Source organism: Bombina bombina, chromosome 1 (genome assembly GCF_027579735.1).
Source record: "Bombina bombina isolate aBomBom1 chromosome 1, aBomBom1.pri, whole genome shotgun sequence".
Taxonomy (NCBI): domain Eukaryota; kingdom Metazoa; phylum Chordata; class Amphibia; order Anura; family Bombinatoridae; genus Bombina; species Bombina bombina.
In genome coordinates, this window is record NC_069499.1 from 1573921783 (window position 1) to 1573935229 (window position 13447).

Consider the following 13447-nt stretch of genomic DNA (forward strand, 5'->3'; position numbering starts at 1 on the left):
CCTGACTTATCCTAGAAATTATTATTTGTCTTTCTACACTTTGCATCCAATACCTGAACTGTGACCTCAAGAAAGGGTAAAAGAACAGGGCTAATACCTTTGCATAGATGGCAGGAACTTCACAATAAACAGAAGATCTTTTTCCATATTAAATTTGCTATAATAACATAACTATTTGAATATTTACATAGTAACATAATAGATGAGATTGAAAAAAAGTCCATCAAGTCCAACCTATACAATTCTAATATACTCACAAAAAACATAAATTATGCTTACCTGATAATTTCCTTTCCATCTGTATGAGGAGAGTCCACGGCATCATTCCTTACTTGTGGGAAACATATACCCAAGCTCTAGAGGACACTGAATGAAAAGCGGGAGGGTAAAAGAGAGGAGGACCCTATTCTGAGGGCACCACAGCCTGCAAAACCTTTCTCCCAAAAGCTGCTTTAGCCGAAGCAAAGACGTCAAATTTGTAAAACTTTAAAAAGGTATGTAAGGAGGACCAGGTAGCCGTCCTACAAATCTGCTCCATAGAGGCCTCATTCTTTAAGGCCCAAGATGAAGCCACAGCCCTAGTTGAATGAGCCGTAATCCTCTAAAGAGGCTTATGTCCCGCTGTTTCATATGCCAATCGAATAATGCTCCTCAACCAAAAGGATAGGGAAGTGGAAGAAGCCTTCTGCCCTCTGCACTTCCCAGAATAGACAACAAACAATGCCGAAGTCTGTCTAAAATCCTTTGTGGCCTGAAGATAGAATTTCAAAGCCCGAACCACATCCAGATTATGAAGTAATCCTTCATTCGAAGAAGAATGATTAGGACACAAGGAAGGAACTACAATCTCCTGATTGATGTTGCAATCAGACACAACCTTAGGGGGAAAACCCAACCCAGTGCGAAGAACAGCTTTGTCAGCATGAAAAACTAGGTAAGGAGGCTCCCATTGCAAGGCTGCCATCTCAGAGACTCTGCGAGCCAAAGCAATAGCCAATAGAAAAAGAACCTACCAAAACAGTAACTTAATGTCAACTGAATGCATGGGCTCAAACGGAGCCCTGTTCAAAATCTTAAGAACCAGATTTAAACTCCAGGGAGGGGCGGAATGTCTAAACACAGGTCTGATTCTAGATAGAGCCTGAACAAAAGATTGTATTTTAGGAAGCTCAGTGAGCCTCTTGTGTATTAATACAGATAGAGCAGAGATCTGTCCCTTCAAGGAACTAGCAGCAAGTCCCTTCTCCAAACCATCTTGGAGAAAGGAAAGAATCTTGGACACCCTGACCTTATGCCAGGGGAATCCACACTCCTCACACCAGAATAAGTAGGTCCTCCACACCTTATGATAGATGAGACAAGTGACAGGCTTTCTAGCTTGAATGAGAGTATCAATCACTTTCTCAGAAAAACCTGTCTTGGCTAGGACTAAGCATTCAAGCTCCACGCAGTCAGCCTCAGAGAATCTAGATTCTGATGAACAAAAGGACTCTGTTCCAGCAGATCTCTGCGACAAGGTAACCTCCATGGAGGAGATGAGGACATCCCCACCAGGTCCGCAAACCACATTCTTTGCGGACACGATGGAGTAATTAGAATTGCCGAAGCTTGCTCCTGCTTGATGCGGGCCACTACCCGAGGTAGAAGCGGTAACAGAGGAAAAATGTAAACTAGTTTGAACCTCCAAGGAACTGTTAATGCATCTATCAGCTCCGTCTGTGGATCCTTGGACCGCGACCCTTATCTGGATAGCTTGGAATTGAGTCGGGACACCATGAGATCTATCTCTGGTGTCCCCCATCTGTCGGAATGTGGATCGCTGACAGAGAGCAGTTGTGAGCCTCAGCCCATTCCAGAATCTGAGATACTTCCCTCATTGCTAGGGAGCTCCTCGTTCCCCCCTGATGGTTGATGTAAGCCACCGAGGTAATGTTGTCCATTTGGAATCTGATAAACTGGGACAAACCCAGAAGAGGCCAAGCCTTCAGAGCATTGAAGATCGCTCAAAGTTCCAAAATGTTGATCGGGAGAAGAGATTCCTCTCAAGTCCACCGGCCCTGTGCCATTCTGGCACCCAGTATGGTCTCAAGAAGGATGTCCCTTGGGACAGGCGATCTGGACAGAGCCACCAAGAGAGTGATTCTTTCGACCAGTTGTCCAGAGAAATCTGTTGAGACAGATCCGAGTGGTCGCCGTTCCATTGCCTCAGCATGCACAGTTGAAGAGGTCTGAGATGGAACCTGGCAAATGGAATGACATCTATGCAGGACACTATGAGTCCAATTACCTCCATACACCGGGCCACAGATAGCCTTGAGGAGGTCTGGAGGGCAAGACAATTGGAAGTAATTTTGCAACGTGTCTGGTCTGTAAGAATTATCCACATGGATATGGAATCTATTATCGTGCTCAGGAAATACACCCTGGTACTGGGCACCAGAGAACTCTTTCCTAAGTTTATCTTCCATCCATGAGATTGAAGAAGAAGAGCTCTAGAATGGTCTTCTGCCAGCCGGCAGGACGGAGCCTGCACCAGGATGTCGTCCAGGTATGGTGCTACTGCAATACCTCTGGACCACGCCACCGCGAGCAGAGCCCCCAGAACCTTCGTAAAGACTCTTGGAGCAGTAGCCAGACCAAAAGGAAGAGCCACAAACTGGAAGTGCTGATCCAGAAAGGCGAATCTAAAGAACTTGAAGTGATACTTGTGTATTGGCACATGTAGGTAAGCATCCTTCAAGTATATCGTAGTCATGAACTATCCCTCTTGAACTAAGGGAAGAATAGACCTTATCGTCTCCATCTTGAACGATGGGACCAACAGAAATTTGTTTAGGCACTTTAGGTCTAGAATTGGGCGAAACGTACCCTGCTTCTTTGGGACCACAAAAAGGTTTGAGTAGTACTCTAGACCTCTCTCTGATAGAGGTACCGGCACAATTACTCCTAGGGAGTGGAGATCCCTCACGCACCCTAGAAAAGCTTCTTGTTTTTCTGGTCTTGAAGACAGGTTTGAAGTGGAATCTGCCCCGGGTGAATGAGATTTGAAACCTATCCCATAACCCTGAGCGATGACCTCTAGAACCCAAGGGTCTTGCACGTCCGCAACCAAGCCTCCACAAAGAGAGATAGTCTGCCCCAACATGATCCAATGCCAGATCTGGGGTCGTCCCTTCATGCCTACTTTGCTTCGGCGGACTTCTTGTTCAACTTGGATTTTTTCCAAGATTGAGATGGTTTCCAAGTTCCCTTGGACTGATCAGGCTTCGCGGAAGGCTGCTGGCGTTGGGATTTATCCAAACGAAAGGGACAAAAATTAGGACCTTGTCCTTTAGGTTTATTCTTCTTATCCTGCGGTAGAAAGGCACCCTTGCCCCCAGTGACCGTGTATATGATAGAGTCCAGGCCTGGACCGAAAAGAATCATCCCCTTAAATGGAAGGGAAAGCAATCTAGATTTTGAAGTCATGTTAGCAGACCAAGACTTCAGCCAGAGAGCTCTACGGGCTAGAACAGAAAAACCTGATGTTTTTTCATTCAGGCGAATAATCTGCATGTTTGCATCACAGATGAAAGATTTAGCTACCCTCATGGCCTTAATTCTTTCCTGGATCTCGTTGAGGGGAGCTTCCACCTCGATCATCTCCGATAGCGAGTCGCACCAATAGGTAGTGGCTCCAGCTACCGCAGCAATTGCCGTTACAGGGTGAAACAAGTACTCTGTGTGCTGGAACATTTTCCTTAATAGAGTTTCTAACTTCTTATCCATGGGCTCTTTAAACGATGAACTATCCTCAAGCGGGATAGTGGTGCATTTAGCAAGCATGGAGATAGCTAATTGAGAGTCTGGAATGGGGAACATTTTATTAAACGAAGATTAAAGTCTCTCCCATTGATTCTTAAAAATATTTGCCATCTTTACAGGAACCAGGAAAATATGTGGCACCACCCTGTCCTCATAAACCTTGTGAAGCTTAGGAATAGAAGGTTCTTCTGGTAATTTAAGTTTCGGAACCTCTAACGTAGCTAACACTTATTTAACAGAAAGCGTTTGTGCTCGATCCTAAATCTAAAATTTGGTTCCTCTGCACCCGGAGGTTTAGAGGCAGCAGATTCCAACCCAGAAAGAGCTTCCTCTGAAGTATCAGAGGCGTCTTCATCAGCGGATAATCTAGTATCAGATAAATCTAACAAATTGGTAGATGACCCCTGGCAAGTATAGCAATATTTAACCTTTTGCTTGTGCTTAGCAGGGCGAGGTAAAGCACTGAAGGCCACAGACACTGCCGTTTGTAACTGTTCAGAAAAGTCTGGCGGTAAAAGAGCCCCTCCCGAAGGAGCATTAGCAGTGCAATGGGAGGCTGCATGTGTAGTAGGAGATGATTGCAGGGAACGCACCTCACAGGACGGAGATCAGTGGTACTAAACATCTTTGTCTTTTTAGATAGCACTACCTATCGAGGTATGTGGAACATAATTAAGCAGGCGGGTATACCTTAGCCTCCTCACAATAAAAACAGGTATTAGCTTTAGGAAAAAACATAATTTATGCTTACCTGATAAATTCCTTTCTCCTGTAGTGTGGTCAGTCCACGGGTCATCATTACTTCTGGGATATTAACTCCTCCCCAACAGGAAGTGCAAGAGGGTCACCCAAGCAGAGCTGCTATATAGCTCCTCCCCTCTACGTCACACCCAGTCATTAGACCAAGAACCAAACGAGAAAGGAGAAACTATAGGGTGCAGTGGTGACTGGAGTATAATTTAAAAATTTAGACCTGCCATAAAAAACAGGGCGGGCCGTGGACTGACCACACTACAGGAGAAAGGAATTTATCAGGTAAGCATAAATTATGTTTTCTCCTGTTAAGTGTGGTCAGTCCACGGGTCATCATTACTTCTGGGATACCAATACCAAAGCTAAAGTACACGGATGACGGGAGGGACAGGCAGGATCTTTATACGGAAGGAACCACTGCCTGAAGTACCTTTCTCCCAAAAACAGCCTCCGAAGAAGCAAAAGTGTCAAATTTGTAAAATTTGGAAAAAGTATGAAGAGAAGACCAAGTTGCAGCCTTGCAAGTCTGTTCAACAGAGGCCTCATTCTTAAAGGCCCAAGTGGAAGCCACAGCTCTAGTGGAATGAGCTGTAATTCTCTCAGGAGGCTGCTGTCCAGCAGTCTCATAGGCTAAACGTATTATGCTACGAAGCCAAAAGGAGAGAGAGGTAGCAGAAGCTTTTTGACCTCTCCTCTGTCCAGAATAAACGACAAACAGGGAAGAAGTTTGGCGAAAATCTTTAGTTGCCTGTAAATAAAATTTCAGGGCACGGACTACATCTAGATTGTGCAGAAGTCGTTCCTTCTTTGAAGAAGGATTCGGACACAATGATGGCACAACAATCTCTTGATTGATATTCTTGTTAGTGACAACCTTAGGTAAGAACCCAGGTTTAGTACGCAGAACAACCTTATCTTAATGAAAAATCAGATACGGAGAATCACAATGTAAGGCTGATAACTCAGAGACTCTACGAGCCGAGGAAATAGCCATTAAAAACAGAACTTTCCAAGATAACAGCTTGATATCAATGGAATGAAGGGGTTCAAACGGAACACCCTGTAAAACGTTAAGAACTAAATTTAAGCTCCATGGTGGAGCAACAGTTTTAAACACAGGCTTAATCCTGGCCAAAGCCTGGCAAAAAGCCTGAACGTCTGGAACTTCTGACAGACGTTTGTGTAAAAGAATGGACAGAGCTGAGATCTGTCCCTTTAAGGAACTAGCAGATAAACCCTTTTCTAAACCTTCTTGTAGAAAAGACAATATCCTAGGAATCCTAACTTTACTCCATGAGTAACTCTTGGATTCGCACCAATGTAAGTATTTACGCCATATTTTATGGTAAATCTTTCTGGTAACAGGCTTCCTAGCCTGTATTAAGGTATCAATAACTGATTCCGAAAAACCACGCTTTGATAAAATCAAGCGTTCAATTTCCAAGCAGTCAGCTTCAGAGAAATTAGATTTTGATGTTTGAAAGGACCCTGAATTAGGAGGTCCTGTCTCAGAGGCAGAGACCAAGGTGGACAGGATGACATGTCCACTAGATCTGCATACCAGGTCCTGCGTGGCCACGCAGGCGCTATTAGAATCACCGATGCTCTCTCCTGTTTGATCCTGGCAATCAATCGAGGAAGCATCGGGAAGGGTGGAAACACATAGGCCATCCCGAAGGTCCAAGGTGCTGTCAAAGCATCTACCAGGACCGCTCCCGGGTCCCTGGACCTGGACCCGTAACAAGGAAGCTTGGCGTTCTGGCGAGACGCCATGAGATCTATCTCTGGTTTGCCCCAAAGTCGAAGTATTTGGGCAAAGACCTCCGGATGAAGCTCCCACTCCCCCGGATGAAAAGTCTGATGACTTAGAAAATCCGCCTCCCAGTTCTCCACTCCAGGAATGTGGATCGCTGACAGGTGGCAAGAGTGAGACTCTGCCCAGCGAATTATCTTTGATACTTCCATCATCGCTAGGGAGCTTGTCCCTCCTTGATGGTTGTCCGACTGAAACCTGATGAACCTCCGAGTTGTTAACTGAGGCCAAGCCAGAAGGGCATTGAGAACAGCTCTCAATTCCAGAATGTTTATTGGAAGGAGACTCTCCTCCTGAGTCCATGATCCCTGAGCCTTCAGGGAATTCCAGACAGCGCCCCAACCTAGTAGGCTGGCGTCTGTTGTTACAATTGTCCAATCTGGTCTGCTGAATGGCATCCCCCTGGACAGATGTGGCCGAGAAAGCCACCATAGAAGAGAATTTCTGGTCTCTTGATCCAGATTCAGAGTAGGGGACAAATCTGAGTAATCCCCATTCCACTGACTTAGCATGCATAATTGCAGCGGTCTGAGATGTAGGCGTGCAAAGGGTACTATGTCCATTGCCGCTACCATTAAGCCGATTACCTCCATGCATTGAGCCACTGACGGGTGTTGAATGGAATGAAGGACACGGCAAGCATTTTGAAGCTTTGTTAACCTGTCTTCTGTCAGGTAAATCTTCATTTCTACAGAGTCTATAAGAGTCCCCAAGAAGGGAACCCTTGTGAGTGGTAAGAGAGAACTCTTCTCTACGTTCACCTTCCACTCATGCGACCTTAGAAATGCCAGTACTAACTCTGTATGAGACCTGGCAGTTTGAAAGCTTGACGCTTGTATCAGAATGTCGTCTAGGTACGGAGCCACCGAAATTCCTCGCGGCCTTAGCACCGCCAGAAGAGAGCCCAGAACCTTTGTGAAGATTCTTGGAGCCGTAGCCAACCCGAATGGAAGAGCTACAAACTGGTAATGCCTGTCTAGGAAGGCAAACCTTAGATACCGGTAATGATCTTTGTGAATCGGTATATGAAGGTAGGCATCCTTTAAATCCACTGTGGTCATGTACTGACCCTTTTGGATCATGGGTAAGATTGTCCGAATAGTTTCCATTTTGAACGATGGAACTCTTAGGAATTTGTTTAGGATCTTTAAATCCAAGATTGGTCTGAAGGTTCCTTCTTTTTTGGGAACCACAAACAGATTTGAGTAAAACCCTTGTCTGTGTTCCGACCGCGGAACCGGATGGATCACTCCCATTAGCAAAAGATCTTGTACACAGCGTAGAAACGCTTCTTTCTTTATCTGGTTTGTTGACAACCTTGAAAGATGAAATCTCCCTTTTGGGGGAGAGGCTTTGAAGTCCAGAAGATATCCCTGAGATATGATCTCTAACGCCCAGGGATCCTGGACATCTCTTGCCCAAGCCTGGGCGAAGAGAGAGAGTCTGCCCCCCACTAGATCCGTTCCCGGATCGGGGGCCCTCACTTCATGCTGTCTTAGGGGCAGCAGCAGGTTTTCTGGCCTGCTTGCCCTTGTTCCAGGACTGGTTAGGTTTCCAGCCTTGTCTGTATCGGGCAACAGCTCCTTCCTGTTTTGGTGCAGAGGAAGTTGATGCTGCTCCTGCCTTGAAGTTACGAAAGGCACGAAAATTAGACTGTCTAGCCCTAGGTTTGGCTCTGTCTTGAGGCAGGGCATGGCCTTTACCTCCTGTAATGTCAGCGATAATTTCCTTCAAACCGGGCCCGAATAAGGTCTGCCCTTTGAAAGGTATGTTAAGTAATTTAGATTTAGAAGTAACATCAGCTGACCAGGATTTTAGCCACAGCGCTCTGCGTGCTTGAATGGCGAATCCGGAATTCTTAGCCGTAGGTTTAGTTAAGTGTACTACGGCATCAGAAATAAATGAATTAGCTAGCTTAAGGGTTTTAAGCTTGTGTGTAATCTCATCCAATGGAGCTGATTCAAGGGTCTCTTCCAGAGACTCAAACCAAAATGCTGTTGCAGCCGTGACAGGCGCAATGCATGCAAGGGGTTGCAATATAAAACCTTGTTGAACAAACATTTTCTTAAGGTAACCCTCTAATTTTTTATCCATTGGATCTGAAAAGGCACAGCTATCCTCCACCGGGATAGTGGTACGTTTAGCTAAAGTAGAAACTGCTCCCTCCACCTTAGGGACCATTTGCCATAAGTCCCGTGTGGTGGTGTCTATGGGAAACATCTTTCTGAATATAGGAGGGGTTGAGAAAGGCACACCGGGTCTATCCCACTCCTTAGTAACAATTTCAGTAAGTCTCTTAGGTATTGGAAAAACGTCAGTACTCGACGGTACCGCAAAATATTTATCCAACCTACACATTTTCTCTGGTATTGCAACTGTGTTACAATCATTCAGAGCCGCTAAGACCTCCCCTAGTAATACACAGAGGTTTTCCAGCTTAAACTTAAAATTTGAAATGTCTGAATCCAGTTTATTTGGATCAGATCCGTCACCTGCAGAATGAAGCTCTCCGTCCTCATGTTCTGCAAATTGTGACGCAGTATCTGACATGGCCCTAATATTATCAGCGCACTCTGTTCTCACCCCAGAGTGATCTCGCTTACCTCTAAGTTCTGGTAATTTAGACAAAACTTCAGTCATAACATTAGCCATGTCCTGTAGTGTGATTTGTAATGGCCGCCCTGAAGTACTCGGCGTTACAATATCACGCACCTCCCGAGCGGGAGATGCAGGTACTGACACGTGAGGCAAGTTAGTCGGCATAACTTCCCCCTCGTTGTTTGGTGAATGATGTTCAATTTGTACAGAATGACTCTTATTCAAAGTAGCATCAATGCAATTAGTACATAAATTTCTATTGGGCTCCACCTTGGCTTTTGCACATATAGCACAGAGATATTCCTCTGAGTCAGACATGTCTAACAAACTAGCAATTAAACTAGCAAGCTTGGAAATACTTTTCACTCAAATTACAAGTAATATGAAAAACGCACTGTGCCTTTAAGAAGCACAGAAAACAATTATGACAGTTTAATAATAAGGAATCCGGAAAAATTATAACAATCAGATTTTTCCCAGTAAAAGCATAAATTTAGCAAAGGATTGCCCCCATTAGCAATGGATAACTAACCCTTAATAGCAGAGAAACAAATGTACAAAATATAAACGTTTTTTATCACAGTCAAAGCACAATCTCACAGGTCTGCTGTGAGTGATTACCTCCCTCAAAATAATTTTTGAAGACCCTTGAGCTCTGTAGAGACGATCCGGATCATGCAGGAAGAGAAAAAGACTTTTGACTGAATTTCTGATGCGTAGCAAAAGCGCCAAAATAGGCCCCTCCCCCTCACCCACAGCAGTGAGGGAAGTTCAGTAAACTGTCTCAAATTAAAATAAACGACAGCCAAGTGGAAAAACAGTGCCCAAAAACAATTTTTCACCCAGTACCTCAGATATTTAAACAATTTAGCATGCCAGCAAAAACGTTTAAAATTAAATATCATGAAATGTCATTAAACAGCCTGTTGCTAGACGTTCCCACTGCAAGTAAGGCTAAAGATTATATGCATATAGTATTACCCAGAGAAGTGCCATTCCCCAGAATACTGAAGTGTACACATATATACATAAACAGCCTGATACCAGTTGCTACTACTGCATTTAAGGCTGAACTTACATTATATTGGTATTGGCAGTATTTTCTTAGTCAATTCCATTCCTCAGAAAATAATATACTGCAACATACCTCTGTGCAGGTGAACCTGCCCGCTGTCCCCTGATCTGAAGTTTACCTCACTCCTCAGAATGGCCGAGAACAGCAAAATGAATTTTAGCTACGCCGGCTAAAATCATCCAAAAACTCAGGTAGATTCTTCTTCAAATTCTACCTGAGAAGGAACAACACACTCCGGTGCTGTTTTAAAATAACAAACTTTTGATTGAAGATATAAAAACTAAGTATAATCACCACAGTCCTCCCACACATCCTATCTATTAGTTGGGTGCAAGAGAATGACTGGGTGTGACATAGAGGGGAGGAGCTATATAGCAGCTCTGCTTGGGTGATCCTCTTGGGGAGGAGTTAATATCACAGAAGTAATGATGACCCGTGGACTGACCACACTTAACAGGAGAAAAGGGAGTACCCTCTAACGCATCAGAGACCTCCATAGCTTGCGCTTTTAAGATGGACACTAGAACAAGATAAATGGAACCTTTATACCCCCAATGGCCAGGGGCAATCACCACCTCCTATGACCCAGACTCCTGTAAACCGCACGGTCAGGAAAAATGAAGTCAATGAGACCACAACCGGTCACATGGAGTGCCATGCAGAACTGCCCCTGCTCCAGGGGAGAAAAACCCTCAAAAATAACAGTTATCTCAAAAACGAAAGTAAAATCGAAATGTTCCACACCTGCCTGAGCCTCATCTCACACATATCGCAGCATAAAACATAATAAAGCAAGTTATGTATAAATCCCCTCTGTTCAATAACCTCCTTCCGGAGATATTAACCCTCGATTCCATACAGATAAAGGAGTCACACTGTAAACCTGTCTTCTTTACGTTATCATATGAGAAAAAACAAATGATCTTACCGGAATCTCTGCCGTGGAACAGACACACAGCCTCTCAAGTTTGACAGTCTTGTAGCATCGCACCTGACATGGACTTGAGTGACAGAAGCAGGCAGTGAAACTCGTCAACACTGATTGCTTAGGAGCTGTTAATACGAGTCTGGATAGTTTCGCAGAAAGACTCTCCCTTCATCTCCAGACCCTTACATTCATCAATGCTCTCACTGAGAGGCTGACAAGACTACTTAAAACTCCAGTCTCATACCGAAGAGTACTACCCTCCATAAGAGACTACTCTGAATCGTCGGACACTTCTCTGCCATCCTCCTGTGACAAAAGGCAAAGAATGACTGGGGTATAAGGGGAGTGGGGGAGGTATTTAAGCCTTTGGTTGGGGTGTCTTTGCCTCCTCCTGGTGGCCAGGTTCTGTATTCCCACAAGTAAGGAATGAAGCCGTGGACTCTCCTTATATTAAGATGGAAAAGCTCCAGTTGATCTTAAATTACCCATTAAAGGTGACTCATTTAATACAATCAATCATATCCCTGAATTCTGTTTCTAGCCAGAAATGTATTCAAACCATTTTGAAATATATCTAAGGTATTGGCATTCACTACCTCCTTTGATAATGAGTTCCACAATTTTATTGCTCTTACAGTGAAAAAAACTTTTCTGTTGCAGAAGATTAAATCTACTTTTCTCCAGTCTTAAATTGTGACCTATTGTCTCAAACAATTTTCTTGGAATAAATAGAAATTCTTCCATCTCTGTATATGGGCCGTGAATACATTTCTATAGTAAGTAATTTGGCACATTTATTGTTTTTTTTATATCTATCTAATATTTATATTTTCAACAATAAAACTATCGCTGAATTACTTAAGTTTTCTGATTTATTTTTAGGGAATTGATTGGATTGTGATGGGATTTACCACAAACTTTTCAGTTCGATTGCCTTAAATTCTTCTTGATTACGTCTACATTAAAGGGACATGAAACACAACATTTTTCTTCCATATTTCAGATAGAGAATATAATTAAAAAAAAGTTTCCAATTTAATTCTTATATGCTTCATTCTCATTTTTGTTGAAGAGATACCTAGGTAGGTAACTTGTGTATGCCGGAAACACTACATGACAGGATATAGTGCTGCCATCTAGTGCTCTTGTTAATGTATAACATTGCTATAAAACTGCTGCCATCTAGTGCTCTTGTTAATGTATAACATTGTTATAAAACTGCTGCCATCTAGTGCTCTTGCTAATGTATAACATTATTATAAAACTGCTGCCATCTAATGCTCTTGCTAATGTATAACATTATTATAAAACTGCTGCCATCTAGTGCTCTTGTTAATGTATAACATTATTATAAAACTGCTGCCATCTAGTGCTCTTTCTAATGTATAACATTATTATAAAACTGCTGCCATCTAATGCTCTTGCTAATGTATAACATTATTATAAAACTGCTGCTATCTAGTGCTCTTTCTAATGTATAACATTATTATAAAACTGCTGCCATCTAGTGCTCTTGTTAATGTATAACATTATTATAAAACTGCTGCCATCTAGTGCTCTTGTTAATGTATAACATTGTTATAAAACTGCTGCCATCTAGTGCTCCTGCTAATGTATAACATTGTTATAAAACTGCTACATCTAGTGCTCTTGCTAATGTATAACATTGTTATAAAACAGCTGCCATCTAGTGCTCTTGCTAATGTATAACATTATTATAAAACTGCTGTCATCTAATGCTCTTGCTAATGTATAACATTGTTATAAAACTGCTGCCATCTAGTGATCTTGCTAATGTATAACATTGTTATAAAACTGCTGCCATCTAGTGATCTTGCTAATGTATAACATTGTTATAAAACGGCTGCCACCTAGTGCTCTTGCTAATGTATAACATTGTTATAAAACTGCTGCCATCTAATGCTCTTGCTAATGTATAACATTATTATAAAACTGCTGCCATCTACTGCTCTTACTAATGTACAACATTATTATAAAACTGCTGCCATCTAGTGCTCCTGCTAATGTATAACATTGTTATAAAACTGCTGCCATCTAGTGCTCTTGCTAATGTATAACATTGTTATAAAACTGCTGCCATCTAGTGCTCTTGTTAATGTATAACATTGTTATAAAACTGCTGCCATCTAGTGCTCTTGTTAATGTATAACATTGTTATAAAACTGCTGCCATCTAGTGCTCTTGTTAATGTATAACATTGTTGCAAAACTGCTGCCATATAATGATGCAGACACGTGCACACTCCTGAGCTTACATCCCTGCTTTTCAATAAAGGATAACAAGAAAATGAAAATTTGATAATAGAAGTAAATTGGAAAGTTGTTTAAAATTGTATGTTCTGTCTGAATCATAAATGAAAATGTTTGTGCTTTATGTCCTGTTAACTGATGTTGCTTTAGTAATGATATGCCTCTCTAAAAAGATACATGCACCAAAGCAATTACACCATTTGCAC

General features: G+C 42.7%; 1 protein-coding gene across 1 annotated transcript in view; it reads right to left on the bottom strand.

Moving 5' to 3' along the window:
• The window catches only part of ARHGAP44 (Rho GTPase activating protein 44), a 271202-nt gene that overhangs the window by 25664 nt on the left and 232091 nt on the right, over nucleotides 1-13447 (bottom strand). The window lies entirely within an intron of this gene.